A 21931-nucleotide genomic window follows, 5' to 3' on the forward strand; every position below is an offset into this window, starting at 1 on the left:
CCTAAACCCTGAAACACCACCCCCAGCACGACCCCCTACACTGCCCGAACACCCCTGCCCTGCCCTAAAATCCTGAAACACCACCTCCACCACAACCCACTACACTGCCCGAACACCACTGCACTGCCCTAAACCCTGAAACACCATCCCCAGCAAGACCCTCTACCCTGCCTGAACACCACTGCTCAGCACTAAACCCTGAAACACCACCCCAGTACGTCCCCCTACACTGCATGAACACCACTGCTCTACACTAAATCTTGAAAAACCAGCACCAGCACGACCCCCTACACTGCCTGAACACCACTGCTCTGCCCTAAACCCAGAAACCTCACCCCCAGCACGACCCCCTACACTGCCCGAACACCACTGCACTGACCTAAACCCTGCAAAACCCCAGCCCCAGCACGACCCCCTACACTGCCCGAACACCACTGCACTGTCTTAAACCCTGAAACACCACCCCCAGCAAGACCCCACCACTGCCCGAAAACCACTGCACTGACCTAAACCCTGCAAAACCCCAGCCCCAGCACGACCCCCTACACTGCCCGAACACCACTGCACTGCCCTAAACCCTGAAACACCAGCCCCAGCACAACTCAATACACTGCCCGAACACCACTGAACTGCCCTAAACCCTGAAACACCATCCTAGCACGACCCCCTATACTGCCCGAACACCACTGCACTGCCCTAAAACCTGAAACCCCACCCCCAGCACGACCCCCTATACTGCCCGAACACCACTGCACTGCCCTAAAACCTGAAACATCAGCCCAGGCAAGACCCCCTACACTGCCCGAGCACCACTGCACTGCCCAAAACCCTGAAACACCACCCCCAGCACAACCCCCTACAATGCCCAAACACCACTGCACTGCCCTAAACCCTGAATCACCAGCCCCAGCACGTCCCCCTACACTGCCTGAACACCACTGCTCTGCCCTAAACCCTGAAACCCCACCCCCAGCACGACCCCCTACACTGGCCGAACACCACTGCTCTGCCCTAAACCCTGAAACACCAGCCCCAGCACGTCCCCCTACACTGCCCGAGCACCACTGCTCTGCCCTAAATCCTGAAACACCAGCACCAGCACGACACCCTAATCTGCCCGAACACCACTGCTCTGCCCTAAACCCTGAAAAACCACCCCCAGCACGACTCCCTACACTGCCCGAACACCACTGCACTGCCCTAAACCCTGAAACACCAGCCCCAGCACAACTCAATACACTGCCCGAACACCACTGAACTGCCCTAAACCCTGAAACACCATCCCAGCAAGACCCCCAACACTGCCCGAACACCACTGCTCAGCACTAAGCCCTGAAACACCACCCCCAGTACGTCCCCCTACACAGCCCGAACACCACTGCTCTACACTAAAAACTGAAAAACCAATACTACTACCTACACTGCCCGAACACCACTGCTCTGCCCTAACCCCTGAAACCCCACCCCCAGCACCACCCCCTATACTGCCCGAACACCACTGCACTGCCCTAAACCCTGAAACACCAGCCCCAGCAAGACCCCCTACACTGCCCGAACACCACTGCACTGCCCTAAACCCTGAAACACTACCCCCAGCATGACCCCCTACACTGCCTGAACACCACTGCACTGCCCTAAACCCTGAAACACCAGCCCTAGCAAGATCCCCTACACTGCCCGAACACCACTGCACTGCCCTAATGTAACGCCCTGAACGCCTCAGGATCGTTTAACAAACACGATAATGAGGACGCAACCACTTGTGAAGGGTTAGTTATTTTAATGAAGGCAAAAAATAATACAAAGATAAACAAAAGTTATAGTCACTGGAATCCTCCAGGCTAAGTACGTTACCAGCCCACCGCACGGATGGTCCTAACCGTCCTCTGCATATACGCCGATCCCGGCGTATGCCAACAGAGGGCAGAAATGAAATGGCCGACAATGCCAATCGGTAGGCTGTGAGGGGCACGAAGAGTGTTGGGGAGAATCGAGGAGTCAGGGAAACACCCAGCCGGGGTCTCTACCTGAAGGGAGCAGCCGCTCAACCTCTTCCTCAGACTGCACCGGGACGCGGAGTCACCTCCTGGTGATGCGTCACCGATTCCCCAATCAAATAGCAAGAAGACTGAACCGAGAGCAGCCGCTCGATCGATCCTGTGGACTTCCGAGTCTGTAACGCGGCAAACACCTCCTGGTGTGCGTTACAGCTGGCAGTCCCTGTATCTCTGGTCTGGCTGGGAGTTACGACTCCAACCAGCAAAAGCGCCACTGCGCTTTGACTCAGCCGAGTCAAGAAGCGAAGCTCAATGGTGGACCGGTAGAGCTTCCGGGTCCTTCACAGGTGACGATGGGGCAAGACACGGCCCAGGGAGTAACGACTCGACCTACCTCCGTTCTTGCCTTACTGGAGCACCACTCCGGAACACTGCTCTTCACGAAGCAGGTACGTCGGTGTAAACACAATATCCGACAGCGTTGTACCTCCCGGTTCCTCCCTTTATAGGGCGTGTTTTCCTTGAGTTATGTAACAGCTCTCCTGTTTACATAAGGGCGTGCTTTCCTTGAGTTATGTAACAGCTCTCCTGTTTACATAAGGGCGTGTTTTCCTGGAGTTATGTAACAGCTCTCCTGTTTACATAACCTCTCAACCGCTAAGCATCCTGGGAGATGTAGTCCGTTTTCGCTGGTTACCGTTTTCTTCCCCTCGCATGACAGGAATTCTTGACACCTAAACCCTGAATCACCACCCCCAGCACGACCCCTACACTGCCTGAACACCACTGCTCTGCCCTAAACCCTAAAAAACCACCCCCAGCACGTCCCCTACACTGGCCAAACACCACTGCTCTGCCCCAAACCCTGAAACACCAGCCCCAGCACGTTTCCCAACACTGCCCGAACACAACTGCTCTGCCCTAAATCGTGAAAAACCAGCACCAGCACGACACCCTAATCTGCCCGAACACCACTGCTCTGCCCTAAACCCTGATACACCACCCCCAGCACGACACCCTACACTGCCCGAACACCACTGCACTTCCCTAAACCCTGAAACACAAGCCCCAGCACGACACCCTAAACTGCCCGAAAACCACGGCTCTGCCCTAAACCCTGAAACACCAGCCCCAGAATGACCCCAACACTGCCCTAAAACCACTGCACTGCCCTAAACCCTGAAACACCAGCCCCAGCACGACTCCCTACACTGCCCGAACACCACTGCACTGCCCTAAACCCTGAAACACCAGCCCCAGCACGACCCCCTACACTGCCCGAACACCACTGCACTAAACCCTGAAATACAAGCTCCAGCACAACCCTCTACACTGCCTGAACACTACTGCACTGCCCTAAACACTGAAACACCAGCCTAAGCACGAACCCATATATTTCCCGAACACAACTGCACTGCCCTAAACCCTTAAACACCAGCCCCAGCACGACCCCCTACACTGCCCGAACACCACTGCACTGCCCTAAACCCTGAATCACCAGCCACACCATGACACCCTACACTGCCCGAACACCACTGCACTGCCCTAAACCCTTAAACACCAGCCCCAGCACGACCCCCTACACTGCCCAAACACTACTGCACTGCTCTAAACCCTAAAACACCAGCCCCAGCACGAACCCCGACACTGCCCGAACACCACTGCACTGCCGTAACCCTGAAACACCAGCCCCAGCACGATCCCCTACACTCCACGAACACCTCTGCACTGCCCTAAACCCTGAAACACCACCCCCAGCACGACCCCCTACACTGCCCGAACACCCCTGCCCTGCCCTAAAATCCTGAAACACCACCTCCACCACAACCCACTACACTGCCCGAACACCACTGCACTGCCCTAAACCCTGAAACACCATCCCCAGCAAGACCCTCTACCCTGCCTGAACACCACTGCTCAGCACTAAACCCTGAAACACCACCCCAGTACGTCCCCCTACACTGCATGAACACCACTGCACTGACCTAAACCCTGCAAAACCCCAGCCCCAGCACGACCCCCTACACTGCCCGAACACCACTGCACTGTCTTAAACCCTGAAACACCACCCCCAGCAAGACCCCACCACTGCCCGAAAACAACTGCACTGCCCTAAAGCCAGAAACATCACCCCCTGCACGACCCCCTACTCTGCCCGAACACCACTGCACTGCTCTAAACCCTGAAACACCAGCACCATCACGACAACCTAAACTGCCCAAACACCACTGCTCTGCCGTAAACCCTGAAGCACCACCCCAAGCATGACACCATACACTTCGCGAACACCACTGCACTGCCCTAAACCCTGAAACACAAGCCCCAGCACGACACCCTAAACAGCCCGATCACCACTGCACTGCCCTAAACCCTGAAACACCAGCCCCAGCACGACCCCCTACATTGCCCTAACACCACTGCTCCGCCCTAAACCCTGAAACATTAGCCCCAGCACGACCCCCTACACTGCCCTAACACCACTGCACTGCCCTATGCACTGAAACACCTGCCCCAGCACAACCCCCTACACTGCCCGAACACCACTGCACTGCCCTAAACCCTGAAACACCAGCCCCAGCACGATCCCCTATGCTCACCGAACACACCTGCACTGCCCTAAACCCTGAAACACCACCCCCAGTTCGACCCCCTACACTGCCCAAACACCTCTGCCCTGCCCTAAAACCCTGAAACACCACCACCACCACCACCCCCTACACTGCCTGAACACCACTGCACTGCCCTAAATCCTGAAAGACCAGCTCCAGCACAACCCCTACACTACTGCACTGCCATAAACCCTGAAACACTATCCCCAGTACTTCCCCCTACACTGGCCGAACACCACTGCTCTGCTCTAAACCCTGAAACACCAGCCCCAGCACATCCCCCTACACTGCCCAAACACCACAGCTCTGCCCTAAATCCTGAAACACCAGCTCCAGCACGACCCCCTACACTGCCCAAGTACCACTGCACTGCCCTAAACCCTGAAACACCAGCCCCAGAACGACTCCCTGCACTGCCCGAACACCACTGCAGTGCCCTAAACCCTGAAACACCAGTCCCAGAACGACCCCCTACACTGCCCGAAAACCACTGCACTGTCCTAAACCCTTAAACACCAGCCCCAGCACGATCCCCTACCCTGCCCGAACACAACTGCACTGCCCTAAACTCTGAAACACCAGCCCCAGCACAACCCCCTACACTACCCGAACATCACTGCACTGCCCTAAACCCTGAAACACCAGCCCCAGCACGATCTCCTATGCTCACCGAACACCACTGCACTGCCCTAAACCCTGAAACACCACCCCAGTTCGACCCCCTACACTGCCCAAACACCACTGCCCTGCCCTAACACCATGAAACACCACCACCACCACCCCCTACACTGCCTGAACACCACTGCACTGCCCTAAATACTGAAAGACCAGCTCCAGCACAACCCCTACACTACCCTAACACCACTGCACTGCCATAAACCCTGAAACACCCTCCCCAGTACATCCCCCTACACTGGCCGAACACCACTGCTCTGCTCTAAGCCCTCAAACACCAGTCCCAGAACGACCCCCTACACTGCCCGAAAACCACTGCACTGCCCTAAACCCTGAAACACCAGCCCCAGAACGACTCCCTGCACTGCCCGAACACCACTGCAGTGCCCTAAACCCTGAAACACCAGTCCCAGAACGACCCCCTACACTGCCCGAAAACCACTGCACTGTCCTAAACCCTTAAACACCAGCCCCAGCACGACCCCCTACCCTGCCCGAACACCACTGCACTGCTCTGACCCTAAAACAGCAGCCCCAGCACGACCCCCTACGCTGCCCGAACACCACTGCACTGCCGTAACCCTGAAACCCCAGCCCCAGCACGATCCCCCACACTCCACGAACACCACTGTACTGCCCTAAACCCTGAAATACCACCCCAGCACTACCCTCTACACTGGCCAAACACCCCTGCCCTAAAACCCTGAAACACCTTCTGCACCACGACCAACTACAGTGCCCGAACACAACTGCACTGCCCTAAACCCCGAAACACCACCCCCAGCAAGACCCCCTACACTGCCCGAACACCACTGCTCAGCACTAAACCCTGAAACACCACCCCCAGTACGTCCCCCTACACTGCCCTAACACCACTGCTCTACACTAAATCCCGAAAAACCAGCACCAGCACGACCCCCTACACTGCTCGAACACCACTGCTCTGCCCTAAACCCTGAAACCCCACCCCCAGCATGACCCCCTACACTGCCAGAACACCACTGCACTGCCCGAAACCCTGAAACACCAGCCCCAGCACGACCCCCTACACCGCCCAAACACCACTGCACTGCCCTAAACCCTGAAACAACACCCCCTGAATGACGCCCTAGACTGCCCAAACACCACTGCTCTGCCCTAAACCCTAGAACACCACCCCAGCACGTCCCCCTACACTGTCCGAACACCACTGCACTGCCCAAAACCCTGAAACAGCACTCCCAGCATGACCCCCTACACTGCCCGAACACCACTACTCTGCCGTAAACCCTGAAACACCACCCCCAGCATGTCCCCCTACACTGCCCGAACACCACTGCTCTGCCCTAAATCCTGAAACACCAGCACCAGCACGAGACCCTAAACTGCCTGAACACCACTGCTCTGCCCTAAACCATGGAATACCACCCCCAGCATGACACCCTACACTGCCCGATCACCACTGCACTGCCCTAAACCCTGAAACACGAGCCCCAGCACGACCCTCTACACTGCCCGAACACCACTATACTGCCCTAAACCCTCAAACACCAGTCCCAGCACGACCCCCTACACTACCCGAGCACCACTGCACTGACATAACACTGAAACACCAGCCCCAGCACGATCCCCTACACTCCCTGAACACCACTGCACTGCCCTAACCCCTGACACACCACCCCCTGCACGACCCCCTTACCTGCCCGAACACCACTGCCGTGCCCTAAAACCCCAAAACACCACCTCCACCACGACCCACTACACTGCTAGAATACCACTGCACTGCCCTAAACCCTGAAACACCACCACCACCAAGACCCAGAACACTGCCCGAACACCACTGCTCAGCACTAAACCCTGAAACACCACCCCCAGTACGTCCACCTACACTGCCCGAACACCACTGCTCTACACTAAAACCTGAAAAACTAGCACTACCCCCTATACTGCCCGAACACCACTGCACTGCCCTAAACCCTGAAACATCAGCCCAGGCAAGACCCCCTACACTGCCCGAGCACCATTGCACTGCCCTAAACCCTGAAACACCACCCCCAGCACAACCCCCTACACTGCCCAAACACCACTGCGCTGCCCTAAATCCTGAAACACCAGCCCCAGCAAAATCCCCTACACTGTCCGAACACCACTGCACTGCCCTAAACCCTGAAACACCAGCCCCAGCATGACCCCTACATTGCCCAAACACCACTGCTCTGCCATAAACCCTGAAACACCACCCCCAGCACGTCCCCCTACACTGCCCGAACACCACTGCACTGCCCTAAACCCTGAAATACAATCCCCAGCACGACCCTCTACACTGCCTGAACAGCACTGCACTGCCCTAAACCCTGAATCACCAGCCACACCATGACGCCCTACACTGCCCGAACACCACTGCACTGCCCTAAACCCTGAAATACAATCCCCAGCACGACCCTCTACACTGCCTGAACAGCACTGCACTGCCCTAAACCCTGAATCACCAGCCACACCATGACGCCCTACACTGCCCGAACACCACTGCACTGCCCTAAACCCTTAACACCAGCCCCAGCACGACCCCCTACACTGCCCGAACACCACTGCACTGCGTTAAACCCTAAAACACCAGCCCCAGCACGACCCCCTACACTGCCCGAACACCACTGCTCTGCCCTAAATCCTGAAACACCACCCCCAGCAAGACACCCTACACTGCCCGAACACCACTGCACTGCCCTAAACCCTGAAACACAAGCCCCAGCACGACACCCTAAACTGCCCGAAAACCACTGCACTGCCCTAAACCCTGAAACACCAGCCCCAGCACGACCCCCTACACTGCCCGAACACCACTGCACTGCCCTAAACCCTGAAATACAATCCCCAGCACGACCCTCTACACTGCCTGAACAGCACTGCACTGCCCTAAACCCTGAATCACCAGCCACACCATGACGCCCTACACTGCCCGAACACCACTGCACTGCCCTAAACCCTTAACACCAGCCCCAGCACGACCCCCTACACTGCCCGAACACCACTGCACTGCGTTAAACCCTAAAACACCAGCCCCAGCACGACCCCCTACACTGCCCGAATACCACTGCACTGCCGTAACCCTGAAACACCAGCCCCGGCACGATCCCCTACACTGCCCAAACACCACTGCACTGCCCTAAACCCTGAAACACCAGCCCCAGCACGACCCCTACATTGCCCAAACACCACTGCTCTGCCATAAACCCTGAAACACCACCCCCAGCACGTCCCCCTACACTGGCCGAAAACCACTGCTCTGCCTTAAACCCTGAAACACCAGCCCCAGCACGTCCCCCTACACTGCCCGAACACCACTGCTCTGCCCTAAATCTTGAAACACCACCCCCAGCAAGACACCCTACACTGCCCGAACACCACTGCACTGCCCTAAACCCTTAACACCAGCCCCAGCACGACCCCTACACTGCCCGAACACCACTGCACTGCGTTAAACCCTAAAACACCAGCCCCAGCACGACCCCCTACACTGCCCGAATACCACTGCACTGCCGTAACCCTGAAACACCAGCCCCAGCACGATCCCCTACACTCCACGAACACCACTGCACTGCCCTAAACCCTGAAACACCACCCCCAGCACGACCCTCTAAACTGCCCAAACACCCCTGCCCTGCCCTAAAACCCTGAAACACCACCTCCACCACAACCCACTACACTGCCCGAACACCACTGCACTGCCCTAAACCCTGAAACACCATCCCTAGCAAACCCCCTTCACTGCCTGAACACCATTGCTCAGCACTAAACCCTGAAACACCACCCCAGTACGTCCCCCTACACTGCCCGAACACCACTGCTCTACACTAAATCCTGAAAAACCAGCACCAGCATGACCCCCTACACTGCCCGAACACCACTGCTCTACCTTAAACCCAGAAACCCCACCCCTAGCACGACCCCCTCCACTGCCCGAACACCACTGCACTGCTCTAAACCCTGAAACACCAGCCCCAGCACGACCCCCTAAACTGCCCGTACACCACTGCACTGCCCTAAACCCTGAAACACCACCCCCAGCACAACCCCCTATACTGCCCAAACACCACTGCGCTGCCCTAAACCCTGAAACACCAGCCCCAGCAAGACCCCTACACTGCCTGAACACCACTGCACTGCCCTAACCCAGAAACACCAGCCGTAGCAAGATCCCCTACACTGCCCGAACACCACTGCACTGCCCTAAACCCTGGATCACCACCCCCAGCACGACCCCTACACTGCCTGAACACCACTGCACTGCCCTAAACCCTGAATCACCACCTCCAGCACCACCCATACAATGCCCGAACACCACTGCACTGCCCTAAACCCTGAAACACCACTCCCAGCATGACCCCCTACACTGCCCGAACACCACTGCTCAGCACTAAACCCTGAAACACCACCCCCAGCATGTCCCCCTACACTGGCTGAACACCACTGCTCTGCCCTAAAATCTGAAACACCAGCCCCAGCATTTCCCCCTACACTGCCCGAAGACCACTGCTCTGCCCTAAATCCTGAAACACCAGCACCTGCACGAGACCCTAAACTGCCCTAACACCACTGCTGTGCCCTAAACCCTGAAACACCACCACCAGCATGACACCCTACACTGTCCGAACACCACTGCAGTGCCCTAAACCCTGAAACACCACCTCCACCACGACCCCCTACACTGCCTGAACACAACTGCACTGCCCTAAACCCTGAAACACCAGCCCCAGCACGACCCCTACACTACCCTAACACCACTGCACTGCCCTAAACCCTGACACCATCCCCAGTACGTCCCACAACACTGCCCGAACACCACTGCTCTGCCCTAAACCCTGAAACACCAGCCCCAGCACGACGCCCTACACTGCCCGAACACCACTTCACTGCCCTAAACCCTGAATCACCAGCCCCAGCACGACCCCTACACTGCCAGAACGCCACTGCACTGCCCTCAACCCTGAAACACAAGCCCCAGCACGAGCCCCTACACTGCCCGAACACCACTGCACTGCCCTAAACCCTGAAACACCAGCCCCACCACAACCCCCTACACTACCCGAACACCACTGCACTGACCTAAACCCTGAAACACCAGCCCTACCACAACCCCCTACACTGCCCGAACACCATTCCACGGCCCTAAACCCTGAAACACCAGCCGCAGCACGACCCCCTACACTGCCCGAACACCACTGCCATGCCCTAAACCCTGAAACACCAGCACCAGCACGACACCCTAAACTGCCTGAACACCACTGCTCTGCCCTAATCCCTGAAACACCACACCCAGCACAACAGCCAACACTTCCCGAACACCACTGCACTGCCGTAAACCCTGAAACACAAGCCCCAGCACGACACCCTAAACTACCCGAACACCACTGCACTGCCCTAAACCCTGAAACACCAGCCCCAGCACAACCCCCTACACTGCCTGAACACCAGTGCACTGCACAAAACCCTGAAACACCAGAGCCAGCATGACCCCCTACACTGCCCGAACACCACTGCACTGCACTAAACCCTGAAACACCAGCCCCAGCACGACCCCCTACCCTGCCGAACACCACTGTACTGCCCTAAACTCATAATCACCATCCCCAGCACGACCTCCTATAGTGCCCGAGCACCACTGCACTGCCCTAAACACCGAAACACCAGCCCCAGTATGACCCCCTACACTGCCCGTACACCACTGCACTGCTGTAAACCCTGGAACACCAACCCGAGCACGACCCCCTACACTACCCGAACACCACTGCACTGCCCTAAACCCTGAAACACCAGCCCCACCATGACCCCCTATACTGCCCGAACACCAATGCACTCCCCTAAACCCTGAAACACCAGCCCCAGCACAAACCCCTACACTGCCCGAACACCACTGCACTGCCCTAAAACCCTGAAACTCCAGCCCCAGCATGAGAACCTACACTGCCCGAACACCACTGCACTGCCCTAAACCCTGAAACACCAGCCCCACCACGTTCCCCTACACTACCCGAACACCACTGCACTGACCTAAACCCTGAAACACCAGCCCCAGCACAACCCCCTACACTGCCCGAACACCACCCCACTGCCCTAAACCATGAAACACCACATCCTCCACTACCCCCTACATTCCCCTGACACCACTGCACTACCCTAAACCCTGAAACACCATCCCTAGTACGTCCCCCTATACTGCCTAAACACCACTGCTCTGCCCTAAACCCTGAAACACCAGCACAACCTCGACACTCCCGAAACACCACTGCACTGCCCTAAACCCTAAAACACTAGCCCCAACACAACCACCTACACCACCCGAACACCACTGCACTGTCCTAATCCCTGAAACACCACCCCCGCATGACCCCCTACACTGCTCAAACACTACTGCACTGCCCTAAACCCTGAAACACCACCCCCAGCAGGACCCCCTACACTGCCCGAACACCACTGCCCTGCCCAAAAACCCTGAAACACCACCTTCACCACGACCCACTACACTGCCCGAACACCACTGCACTGCCCTAAACCCTGAAACACCATCCCCAGCAAGACCCCCAACACTACCCGAACACCACTACTCAGCATTAAACCCTGAAACACCACCCCCAGTATGTCCCCCTACACTGCCCGAACACCACTGCTCTACACTAAAACCTGAAAAACCAGCACTACCACCTACACTACCCGAACACCACTGCTCTGCCCTAAACCCTAAAACCCCACCCCCAGCACGACCCCCTATACTGCCCGAACACCACTGCACTGCCCTAAATCCTGAAGCACCAGCCCCAGCAAGACCCCCTACACTGCCCGAACACCACTGCACTGCCCTGAACCCTGAAACACCACCCCAGCACGACTCCTACAGTGCCCGAACACCACTGCACTGCCCTAAACCCTGAAACACCAGCCCCAGCAAGATCCCCTACACTGACCGAACACCACTGCACTGCCGTAAACCCTGAAACACCACCCCCAGCACGAAACCTACACTGCCCGAACACCACTGCTCTGCCCTAAACCCCGAAACATTACCCCCAGCACGTCCCCCTACACTGGCCAAACACCACTGCTCTGCCCTAAACCCTGAAACACCAGCCCAGCACGTCCCCCTTCACTGCCCGAACACCACTGCTCTGCCCTAAATCCTGAAACACCAGCACCAGCACGACACCCTAATTTGCCCGAACACCACTGCTCTGCCCTAAACCCTGAAACACCACCCCCAGCACGAAACCCTACACTGCACGAACACCACTGCACTGCCCCAAACCCTGAAGCACAAGCCCCAGCACGACCCCCTACGCTGCCTGAACACCACTGCACTGCCCTAAACCCTGAAACACCAGCCCCATCACGACCCCCTACGCTGCCTGAACACCACTGCACTGCCCTAGACACTGAAACACCAGCCCCAGCAAGAATCCCTACACTGCAAGTACACCACTGTACTGCCCCGAACCCTGAAACACCAGCCCCAGCACGACCCCCTACACTGCCCGAACACCACTGCACTGCCCTAAACCCTGAAATACAAGCCCCAGCACGACGCTCTACACTACCTGAACACCACTGCACTGCCCTAAACACTGAAGCACCAGCCTAAGCACGACCCCATACATTTCCCGAACACCACTGCAATGCCCTAAACCCTTAAACACCAGCCCCAGCACGACCCCCTACACTGCCCGAACACCACTGCACTGCTCTAAACCCTAAAACACCAGTCCCAGAATGACCCCCTACACTGCCCGAACACCCCTGCCCTGCACTAAAACCCTGAAACACCACCTCCACCACGACCCACTACAGCTCCCGAACACCACTACACTGCCCTAAACCCTGAAACACCATCCCCAGCAAGACCCCCTAAACTGCCCGAACACCACTGCTCAGCACTAAACCCTGAAATACCACCCCCAGTATGTCCCACTACACTGCCCGAACACCACTGCTCTCCACTAAATCCTGAAAAACCAGCACCAGCACGACCCCCTACACTGCCCGAACACCACTGCACTGCCCTAAACCCTGAAACACCAGCCCCAGCAAGATCCCCTACACTGACCGAACACCACTGCACTGCCGTAAACCCTGAAACACCACCCCCAGCACGACACCTACACTGCCCGAACACCACTGCTCTGCCCTAAACCCCGAAACATTACCCCCAGCACGTCCCCCTACACTGGCCAAACACCACTGCTCTGCCCTAAACCCTGAAACACCAGCCCAGCACGTCCCCCTTCACTGCCCGAACACTGCTCTGCCCTAAATCCTGAAACACCAGCACCAGCACGACACCCTAATTTGCCCGAACACCACTGCTCTGCCCTAAACCCTGAAACACCACCCCCAGCACGAAACCCTACACTGCACGAACACCACTGCACTGCCCCAAACCCTGAAGCACAAGCCCCAGCACGACACCCTAAACTGCCTGAAATCCACTGCACTGCCCTAAACCCTGAAACACCAGCCCCAGCACGACCCCCTACACTGCCTGAACACCACTGCACTGCCCTAGACACTGAAACACCAGCCCCAGCAAGACTCCCTACACTGCAAGTACACCACTGCACTGCCCCAAACCCTGAAACACCAGCCCCAGCACGACCCCCTACACTGCCCGAACACCACTGCACTGCCCTAAACCCTAAAATACAAGCCCCAGCACGACGCTCTACACTACCTGAACACCACTGCACTGCCCTAAACACTGAAGCACCAGCCTAAGCACGACCCCATACATTTCCCGAACACCACTGCAATGCCCTAAACCCTTAAACACCAGCCCCAGCACGACCCCCTACACTGCCCGAACACCACTGCACTGCTCTAAACCCTAAAACACCAGTCCCAGAATGACCCCCTACACTGCCCGAACACCCCTGCCCTGCACTAAAACCCTGAAACACCACCTCCACCACGACCCACTACAGCTCCCGAACACCACTGCACTGCCCTAAACCCTGAAACACCATCCCCAGCAAGACCCCCTAAACTGCCCGAACACCACTGCTCTGCACTAAACCCTGAAACACCACCCCCAGTATGTCCCACTACACTGCCCGAACACCACTGCTCTCCACTAAATCCTGAAAAACCAGCACCAGCACGACCCCCTACACAGCCCGAACACCACTGCTCTGCCCTAAACTCTGAAACCCCACCCCCAGCACGACCCCCTTCACTGCCCGAACACCACTGCACTGCCCTAAACCCTGAAACACCAGTCCCAGAACGACCCCCTACACTGCCCGAAAACCACTGCACTGTCCTAAACCCTTAAACACCAGCCCCAGCACGATCCCCTACCCTGCCCGAACACAACTGCACTGCCCTAAACTCTGAAACACCAGCCCCAGCACAACCCCCTACACTACCCGAACATCACTGCACTGCCCTAAACCCTGAAACACCAGCCCCAGCACGATCTCCTATGCTCACCGAACACCACTGCACTGCCCTAAACCCTGAAACACCACCCCCAGTTCGACCCCCTACACTGCCCAAACACCACTGCCCTGCCCTAACACCATGAAACACCACCACCACCACCACCCCCTACACTGCCTGAACACCACTGCACTGCCCTAAATCCTGAAAGACCAGCTCCAGCACAACCCCTACACTACCCTAACACCACTGCACTGCCATAAACCCTGAAACACCATCCCCAGTACATCCCCCTACACTGGCCGAACACCACTGCTCTGCTCTAAGCCCTCAAACACCAGTCCCAGAACGACCCCCTACACTGCCCGAAAACCACTGCACTGCCCTAAACCCTGAAACACCAGCCCCAGAACGACTCCCTGCACTGCCCGAACACCACTGCAGTGCCCTAAACCCTGAAACACCAGTCCCAGAACGACCCCCTACACTGCCTGAACACCACTGCACTGCCCTAGACACTGAAACACCAGCCCCAGCAAGACTCCCTACACTGCAAGTACACCACTGCACTGCCCCAAACCCTGAAACACCAGCCCCAGCACGACCCCCTACACTGCCCGAACACCACTGCACTGCCCTAAACCCTAAAATACAAGCCCCAGCACGACGCTCTACACTACCTGAACACCACTGCACTGCCCTAAACACTGAAGCACCAGCCTAAGCACGACCCCATACATTTCCCGAACACCACTGCAATGCCCTAAACCCTTAAACACCAGCCCCAGCACGACCCCCTACACTGCCCGAACACCACTGCACTGCTCTAAACCCTAAAACACCAGTCCCAGAATGACCCCCTACACTGCCCGAACACCCCTGCCCTGCACTAAAACCCTGAAACACCACCTCCACCACGACCCACTACAGCTCCCGAACACCACTGCACTGCCCTAAACCCTGAAACACCATCCCCAGCAAGACCCCCTAAACTGCCCGAACACCACTGCTCAGCACTAAACCCTGAAACACCACCCCCAGTATGTCCCACTACACTGCCCGAACACCACTGCTCTCCACTAAATCCTGAAAAACCAGCACCAGCACGACCCCCTACACAGCCCGAACACCACTGCTCTGCCCTAAACTCTGAAACCCCACCCCCAGCATGACCCCCTTCACTGCCCGAACACCACTGCACTGCCCTAAACCCTGAAACACCAGTCCCAGAACGACCCCCTACACTGCCCGAAAACCACTGCACTGTCCTAAACCCTTAAACACCAGCCCCAGCACGATCCCCTACCCTGCCCGAACACAACTGCACTGCCCTAAACTCTGAAACACCAGCCCCAGCACAACCCCCTACACTACCCGAACATCACTGCACTGCCCTAAACCCTGAAACACCAGCCCCAGCACGATCTCCTATGCTCACCGAACACCACTGCACTGCCCTAAACCCTGAAACACCACCCCCAGTTCGACCCCCTACACTGCCCAAACACCACTGCCCTGCCCTAACACCATGAAACACCACCACCACCACCACCCCCTACACTGCCTGAACACCACTGCACTGCCCTAAATCCTGAAAGACCAGCTCCAGCACAACCCCTACACTACCCTAACACCACTGCACTGCCATAAACCCTGAAACACCATCCCCAGTACATCCCCCTACACTGGCCGAACACCACTGCTCTGCTCTAAGCCCTCAAACACCAGTCCAAGAACGACCCCCTACACTGCCCGAAAACCACTGCACTGCCCTAAACCCTGAAACACCAGCCCCAGAACGACTCCCTGCACTGCCCGAACACCACTGCAGTGCCCTAAACCCTGAAACACCAGTCCCAGAACGACCCCCTACACTGCCCGAAAACCACTGCACTGTCCTAAACCCTTAAACACCAGCCCCAGCACGACCCCCTACCCTGCCCGAACACCACTGCACTGCTCTGACCCTAAAACAGCAGCCCCAGCACGACCCCCTACGCTGCCCGAACACCACTGCACTGCCGTAACCCTGAAACCCCAGCCCCAGCACGATCCCCCACACTCCACGAACACCACTGTACTGCCCTAAACCCTGAAATACCACCCCAGCACTACCCTCTACACTGGCCAAACACCCCTGCCCTAAAACCCTGAAACACCTTCTGCACCACGACCAACTACAGTGCCCGAACACAACTGCACTGCCCTAAACCCCGAAACACCACCCCCAGCAACACCCCCTACACTGCCCGAACACCACTGCTCAGCACTAAACCCTGAAACACCACCCCCAGTACGTCCCCCTACACTGCCCTAACACCACTGCTCTACACTAAATCCCGAAAAACCAGCACCAGCACGACCCCCTACACTGCTCGAACACCACTGCTCTGCCCTAAACCCTGAAACCCCACCCCCAGCATGACCCCCTACACTGCCAGAACACCACTGCACTGCCCGAAACCCTGAAACACCAGCCCCAGCACGACCCCCTACACCGCCCAAACACCACTGCACTGCCCTAAACCCTGAAACAACACCCCCTGCATGACGCCCTAGACTGCCCAAACACCACTGCTCTGCCCTAAACCCTAAAACACCACCCCAGCACGTCCCCCTACACTGTCCGAACACCACTGCACTGCCCAAAACCCTGAAACAGCACTCCCAGCATGACCCCCTACACTGCCCGAACACCACTACTCTGCCGTAAACCCTGAAACACCACCCCCAGCATGTCCCCCTACACTGCCCGAACACCACTGCTCTGCCCTAAATCCTGAAACACCAGCACCAGCACGAGACCCTAAACTGCCCGAACACCACTGCTCTGCCCTAAACCATGGAATACCACCCCCAGCATGACACCCTACACTGCCCGATCACCACTGCACTGCCCTAAACCCTGAAACACGAGCCCCAGCACGACCCTCTACACTGCCCGAACACCACTATACTGCCCTAAACCCTCAAACACCAGTCCCAGCACGACCCCCTACACTACCCGAGCACCACTGCACTGACATAACACTGAAACACCAGCCCCAGCACGATCCCCTACACTCCCTGAACACCACTGCAGTGCCCTAACCCCTGAAACACCACCCCCTGCATGACCCCCTTACCTGCCCGAACATCACTGCCGTGCCCTAAAACCCCGAAACACCACCTCCACCACGACCCACTACACTGCTAGAATACCACTGCACTGCCCTAAACCCTGAAACACCACCACCACCAAGACCCACAACACTGCCCGAACACCACTGCTCAGCACTAAACCCTGAAACACCACCCCCAGTACGTCCACCTACACTGCCCGAACACCACTGCTCTACACTAAAACCTGAAAAACTAGCACTACCCCCTATACTGCCCGAACACCACTGCACTGCCCTAAACCCTGACACATCAGCCCAGGCAAGACCCCCTACACTGCCCGAGCACCATTGCACTGCCCTAAACCCTGAAACACCACACCCTGCATGACCCCCTAGACAGCCCGAACACCACTGCTGTGCCCTAAACCCTAAAACACCACCCCCAGCATGTACCCCTACACTGCCTGAACACCACTGCACTGCCCTCAACCCTGAAACACCACCTCCACCACGACCCCCTACACTGCCCGAACACTACTGCACTGCCCTAAACCCTGAAACACCAGCCCCAGCATGACCCCTACACTACCCGAACACCACTGCAGTGCCCTAAACCCTGAAACACCAGCCCCACCATGACCCCCTACACTACCTGAACACCACTGCACTGCCCTAAACCCTGAAACACCAGCCCCAGCATGACCCCCTACACTGCTCGAACACCACTGCACTGCCCTAAACACTGAAACACCAGCCCCAGCACGACCCCCTACACTGCCCGAACCTCACTGCATAGCCCTAAACCCTGAAACACCACCTCCACCACATCCTCTACACTGCTCTAACACCACTGCACTGCCCTAAACCCTGAAACACCATCCCCAGGAAGTCCACCTACACTGCCGAACACCACTGCTCTAGCCTAAACCCTGAAACACCAGCCCCAGCATGACCCCCTACACTGCCCGAACACCACTGCACTGCCCTAAACCCTGAATCACCAGCCCCAGCATGACCCCCTACAAGGCCCGTACACCACTGCACTGCCCTAAACACTGAAACACCAGTCCCAGCACGACCCCCTACGCTGCCCTAACACCACTGCTCTGCCCTAGACCATAAAACACAACCCCCAGTACGTCCCACTACACTGCCAGAACACCACTGCTCTGCCATAATCCCTAAAAGACCAGCCCCAGCATGACCCTTCACACTGCCTGCACACCACTGCACTGCCCTAAACCCTGAAACACCACCTCCAGTATGACCCCCTACACTGCCCGAAAACTACTGCACTGCCCTAAACCCTGAAACACCAGCCCCAGCAAGACCCCCTACACTTCCCGAACGCCACTACCCTAAACCCTGAAACACCACCCCAGCAAGACCACCTACACTGCCCAAAAACACCTGCACTGCCCTAAACCCTGAAACAACACCCCCTGCATGACCCCCTACTCTGCCCGAACCACTGCACTGCCCTAAACCCTGAAACACCACCCCCTGCATGACCCCCTAGACTGCCCGAACACCACTGCTGTGCCCTAAACCCTAAAACACCACCCCCAGCACGTCCCCCTACACTGCCTGAACACCACTGCACTGCTCTAAACCCTGAAACACCACTCCCAGCATGACCCCCTACACTGCCCGAACACAAGTGCTCTGCCCTAAACCATGAAACACCAGCCACAGCACGTCACTCTACACTGGCCGAACACCACTGCTCTGCCCTAAATCCTGAAACACCAACAGCAGCACGAGACCCTAAACTGCCCGAACACCACTGCTCAGCCCTAAACCCTGAAACACCACCCCCAGCATGACCCTCTACACTGCCTGAACACCACTGCACTGCCCTAAACCCTCAAACACCAGTCACAGCACGAGACCCTAAACTGCCCGAACACCACTGCTCTGCCCTAAACCCTGAAACACCACCCCCAGCATGAACCTCTACACTGCCCGAACACCACTGCACCGCCCTAAACCCTCAAACACCAGTCCCAGCATGACCCCCTACACTGCCCGAACACCACTGCACTGACATAACACTGAAACACCAGCCCCAGCACGATCCCCTACACTCCCCAAACACCACTGCACTGCCCTAAACCCTGAAACACCAGCCCCTGCACGACCCCCTTACCTGCCCGAACACCACTGCCCTGCCCTCAAACCCTGAAACACCACCTCCACCATGACCCACTACACTGCTAGAACACCACTGCACTGCCCTAAACCCTGAAACACCATCACCAGCAAGACCCCCAACACTGCCCGAACACCACTGCTCAGCACTAAACCCTGAAAAACCAGCACTACCACCTACACTGCCCGAACACCCCTGCTCTGCCCTAATCCCTGAAACCCCACCCCCAGCACGACCCCCTACACTGCCTGAACACCACTGCCCTGCCCTAAAACCCTGAAACACCACCTCCACCACGAACCACTACACTGCCCGAACACCACTGCACTGCCCTAAACCCTGAAACACCATCCCCAGCAAGACCCCCAACACTGCCCGAACACCACTGCTCAGCACTGAACCTTGAAACACCACCCCTAGTACGTCCCCCTACACTGCCCGAACACCACTGCTCTACACTAAATCCTGAAAAACCAGCACTACCACCTACAATGCCCGAACACCACTGCTCTTCCCTAAACCCTGAAACCCCACCCCCAGAACGAGCCCCTATACTGCCCGAACACCACTGCACTGCCCTAAACCCTGAAACACCAGCCCCAGCAAGACCCCCTACACTGTCCTTACACCACTGCACTGCCCTAAACCCTGAAACACCAGCCCTGGAAAGATCCCCTACACTGCCCAAACACCACTGCACTGCTCTAAACCCTGAAACACCACCCCCAGTACATCCCCCTACACTGCCCGAAAACAACTGCACTGCCCTAAAGCCTGAAACACCACCCCCTGCACAACCCCCTACTCTGCCCGAACACCACTGCACCGACCTAAAACCTGAAACACCAGCCCCAGCACGACTCCCTACACTGCCTGAACACCACTGCACTGCCCTATACACTGAAACACCAGCCCCAGCTTGACCCCCTACACGGCCCAAACACCACTGCACTGCCCTAAACCCTGAAACACCAGTCCCAGCACGACCTCCTACACTACCTGAACACCACTGCACTGCACTAAACCCTGAAACACGAGCCCCACCATGACACCTACACAACCAAACACCACTGCACTGCCCTAAACCCTGAAACACCAGCCCCAGCATGATCCCATACACTTCCCGAACACCAGTGCACTGCCCTAAACCCTGACACACCAGCCCCAGCACGATCCCCTACACTCACTGAACACCACTGCACTGCCCTAAACCCAGAAACCCCGCCCCCAAACGAGCCCCTATACTGCCCGAACACCACTGCACTGCCCTAAACCCTGAAACACCAGCCCCAGCAAGACCCCCTACACTGTCCAAACACCCCTGCACTGCCCTAAACCCTGAAACACCAGCCCTAGAAAGATCCCCTACACTGCGCAAACACCACTGCACTGCTCTAAACCCTGAAACACCACCCCCAGCACGACCCCTACACTCCCCGAACACCACTGCACTTCCCTAAACCCTGAAACACAAGCCCCAGCAGGACACCCTAAACAGCCCGAACACCACTGCACTGCCCTAAACCCTGAAACACCAGCCCCAGCACGACCCCCTACACTGCCTGAACACCACTGCTCTGCCCTAAACCCTGAAACATTAGCCCCAGCACGACCCCCCACACTGCCCGAACACCACTGCACTGCCCTAAATCCTGAAACACCACCCCAGTACATCCCCCTACACTGCCCGAAAACAATCGCACTGCCCTAACTCCTGAAACACCACCCCCTGCACAACCCCCTACTCTGCCCGAACACCACTGCACCGACTTAAAACCTGAAACACCAGCCCCAGCACGACCCCCTACACTGCCTGAACACCACTGCACTGCCCTATACACTGAAACACCAGCACCAGCTTGACCCCCTACACTGCCCAAACACCACTGCACTGCCCTAAACCCTGAAACACCAGTCCCAGCACGACCTCCTACACTACCTGAACACCACTGCACTGCACTAAACCCTGAAACACGAGCCCCACCATGACACCTA

The sequence above is a fragment of the Triturus cristatus genome, chromosome 1_1, assembly GCF_964204655.1.
Source record: "Triturus cristatus chromosome 1_1, aTriCri1.1, whole genome shotgun sequence".
Lineage (NCBI taxonomy): Eukaryota > Metazoa > Chordata > Amphibia > Caudata > Salamandridae > Triturus > Triturus cristatus.